At 43.1% G+C, this 3,902-nt stretch overlaps 1 pseudogene; it reads right to left on the bottom strand.

Moving 5' to 3' along the window:
* Positions 1 to 3,762, bottom strand: part of LOC139024564 (prokineticin-1-like) — a 6,476-nt pseudogene extending 2,714 nt beyond the window's left edge.
* Between the last annotated feature and the right edge of the window lie 140 nt (positions 3,763 to 3,902).

The raw sequence follows: 3,902 nt of genomic DNA, 5'->3' as shown, positions 1-3,902 counted from the left end.
TTGTGATGGTGCGTGCCTGTGTGTGGTATACCTGTGTGTGTGTGTTTGCACATGTGAGTGCGTGTGCCAGCCAGTTACGTGTCATCAACATAGGATGCGTGTGTGTGTGTGTGTGTGGTGTGTGTGTGTGTGTGTGTGTGTGTGTGTGTGTGTGTGGTGTTGTGGTGTGTGTGTGTGTGTGTGTGTTGGGGGTGTGTGTGTGTGTGTGGTGTGTGGTGTGTGTGTGTGTGTGGTGTGTGCGTGTGTGTGCGCGCGTGTCGTGGTGTGTGTGTTCTCACCCTTGTGACTGAAGGGTGGCACATCTCCCTCTTCCCCTCGTGGTATACACATCCCAGTAAGCCTGCCAAGACTGACAGCACAGCACAGACAAACCCACATGAACATCTCTATCACACGCTCGATGAGATGGGGGAGAAGAGAAGAGAGAAAGTGTGAGAGAGAGAGAGAAAGTGAGAAAGATGCGAGAAAGTGAGAGAGAGAGAGTGAGAAAGTGAGAGAGTGAGAAGAGAGAGAGGAGAGAGAGAGAGAAGTGGTGAGAGAGAGAGAGAAAAGTGAGAGAGTGAGAAAGAGAGTGAGAGATGAGAAAGTGAGAGAGGAAGAGAGAGAGTGAGAGAGTGAGAAGAGAGAGTGAGAGAGTGATGACGGCCACATTTTTTTATTGTAGCACAATTCAAATGCCTCTGCAACACTCAGTTTGGGTGCAGTTTTCTGTGCCGGTCTGGTGTTGTAGTAAACTTCTGACTCTGGACAATCGAACACCCACTGGAACCAGGAAACGAACCCCGGCCCACATTCAATAGGTCCGACACACTCCACATCATCACCTAGTGCAACAGCGCACAACCACACGCAACAGAAAGTTCCACACAATGCAACAATTTGTTTCGCTTATCACAAATTTTCCAACCTTCTCGATTGGTTCCAGCACACAAATCTCTTTCAAGAATGACTTCTAAAGATTTCTTCCATAGACACACAATCGGACAATCAACTCAGGTTTATCATCAACAGTACATCAGGGGAGAGCGCCGAACCCGTCCCCCATCTACCAATAAAGTATATGCCAATCGACGATTTCCGCATTCTGGGAATTCGCAGGGTCAGCCACAGCCACAACGCCAATGGCTGAGCAGCCTCTTGAACAGCCTTCTTGATCACGGTAGCCTCCCTGCGCAGGTATATGATTTACACATTCGGGTGGATGGGCCAAGTCTTCCTCCAGTGCAACATTCTTCGTCTAAGGTAACCACTTTGGTTCTGATAATATCACATCACTTCGAACTGCGTGAAATGGCCCGTTTGCTGACTTGCGAAACCGATGTGAAAGTTTGTTTTAATTTTGGTTTAATGCCATATCGTCTTCATCCATGCAACCACTGGTAGAAAAAAATCACCGAGATCGACTTTTTAATATCTTAATAACTGTCCTGATACACAAATGTATGCGATAAGAACGAAATACCATCAGCAATTAAGACACACACACAGCACAATGCATGAAACCAATTGATTTATTCGATAACATCTCACATTCTCTTGTGCTTTTGATTTCCTACTGCCGAAAAGAAGGTTGTATTCACCATGGTACCCCATCCGAACTACTCCCCGCCTCTCTGATCATTTGAAAGGCGAGGAGACAAAACACACAAGCTATAATTCAGTAACAATATTCTTACTTGCTATAAATAAAAAGCACTGCTCCCTGACAAACACGGACTTGATCGTATTAACGAAGGGGAGACAACTAGCCCATATAACTTATTTAGTAATGTCAGTTCAGCATCAACTGCTTCACTACATGGCAGTGTCCTGTATAATCATGAGAGGCACCTAGTGGAGACACATCATTCCTTGTTACTCACGGCAATGGTCAGCTATGATGGTGTTCCCAGGCAGTCTCCCGCCACCCCCAGTACTTAACCAGGCCGACCCTGCTTAGCTTCCGAGAGTCTAGACGAGTGGGTGTATCAGGTAGATAAGGCCAATAAACGAAGGCAAAACTCTGGTATACCATTATAGACAGCTCAAATAAAGTGAGTCGATAAAAAGAGTCCTTGCAGTTCTCACAAATTTACTAGATAAGGCAGCTTGAAACAAATGGTCCACTCAAAAAGGGAGAAGTAAATACAATAGAGCCTATTTTTAAGCAAGATAGTTTTGGATGAGAATACAAACAATTGCTACTTAAAGCGAAGGGCAACATATTTCAGCCTGTGGGAAAAATTAGACAAATCAATGATTCTGACAAATAATCTTTAAAAGCAAACATTTACCACTGCAGCAGCCTCTAGCCAGAATAATCAACAAAAGCTTGAAGTTGAAAAACTATTGCATTGTGTCTGCTAGGAGGAGCGCAGATGACAATTTCAATATTGAAGCGCATGGGCAAGTATGACACATCATGACTGGGGTGGGTATAGCGCTTCTCAACTATGCTCTTGATTGAAGTTATGCCGCACGGTGGCAACGGGTAAATTTACCCATGGCAGCATTCGCAAACATTAGTGTCACAATCTCAATTTGGTTTTTACTCTCTCTGTCTCTCTCTACCTTCCAACTGTCACTTATAATGACCCCTACTCTCTCTGTATCTGTCTCTCCCTACCTTCTAATGACCCCTACTCTCTCTATATCTGTCTCTCCCTACCTTCTAATGACCCCTACTCTCTCTGTATCTGTCTCTCTCAGTGGTGTAAAGTACCTAAGTAAAAATACTTTTAAGTACTACTGAAGTAGTTTTTTTTTGGTATCTGTAATTTACTATTTATATTTTTGACTACTTTTACTTTTACTCCACTACACTCCTGAAGAAAAGAATGTACTTTTTACTCCTTATATTTTCCCTGACACCCAAAAGTACTTGTTACATTTTGAATGCTTAGCAGGACAGGAGAATTGTCTAATTCACACACTTATGAAGAGAACATCCCTGGTCATCCATACGGCCTCTGATCTGGCAGACTCACTAAACACAAATTATTTGTTTGTAAATTATGTCTGTGTTGGACTGTGCCCCTGGCTATCCGTTAATTTAAAAAACAGGAAAATCGTGTCGCCCGGTTTGCTTAACATTTTAAATTATTTATACTTTTACTTTTGATACTTAAGTACATTTAAAACCAAATACTTTTAGACTTTAACTCAAGTAGTATTTTACTAGGTGACTTTTACTTTTACTTGAGTCATTTTCTTTTAAAGGTATCTTTACTTTAACTCTGGTATGAAAATTGGGTACTTTTTCCACCACTGGTCTCTCTCTCTACCTTCCACCTGTCACTTCTAATGACCCCTACTCTCTCTATATCTGTCTCTCTCTACCTTCTAATGATCCCTACTCTCTCTATATCTGTCTCTCTCTACCTTCTAATGATCCCTACTCTCTCTATATCTGTCTCTCTCTACCTTATGATGATCCCTACTCTCTCTCTATCTGTCTCTCTCTACCTTCACGTTTCACAATGACAACTCTATTAGTTAAAATGTCCACACAGAACATGAATGAAAGGTTTGTCACTCACCCCAGTGATGACAGCCCCCCTGGACCAGTTGAAAGAAATCATTAAGATGGAGAGAAACAGGACCCTGGTCCCCATGTCCGTAGCAGCAACAGTAGCACAGGATAGTGTAGGGTACCACTCTCTCCTCAACACAGCAATACTGTAGTCCCCTTCAGAGCAGTAGCTACTTTCTGTTGTCAGTCTCTCCTCAACACAGCAATACTGTAGTCCCCTTCAGAGCAGTAGCTACTTTCTGTTGTCAGTCTCTCCTTCTTGTGCTGTCCGTCTGACTCACTGTGCCTGGTGTCATGTCCAAGCTCTCTCTCTCTCTTTTCATCCTCTCCCTGCTGTTGTGCAAAATGGAAATAGGGACAAAAGGTTGAAAATATTAGGCAATCTCTCTCT

Source organism: Salvelinus sp. IW2-2015, unplaced genomic scaffold (assembly GCF_002910315.2).
Source record: "Salvelinus sp. IW2-2015 unplaced genomic scaffold, ASM291031v2 Un_scaffold1658, whole genome shotgun sequence".
Taxonomy (NCBI): Eukaryota; Metazoa; Chordata; class Actinopteri; order Salmoniformes; family Salmonidae; genus Salvelinus; species Salvelinus sp. IW2-2015.
This window is presented reverse-complemented; position numbering and strand designations above follow the sequence as displayed.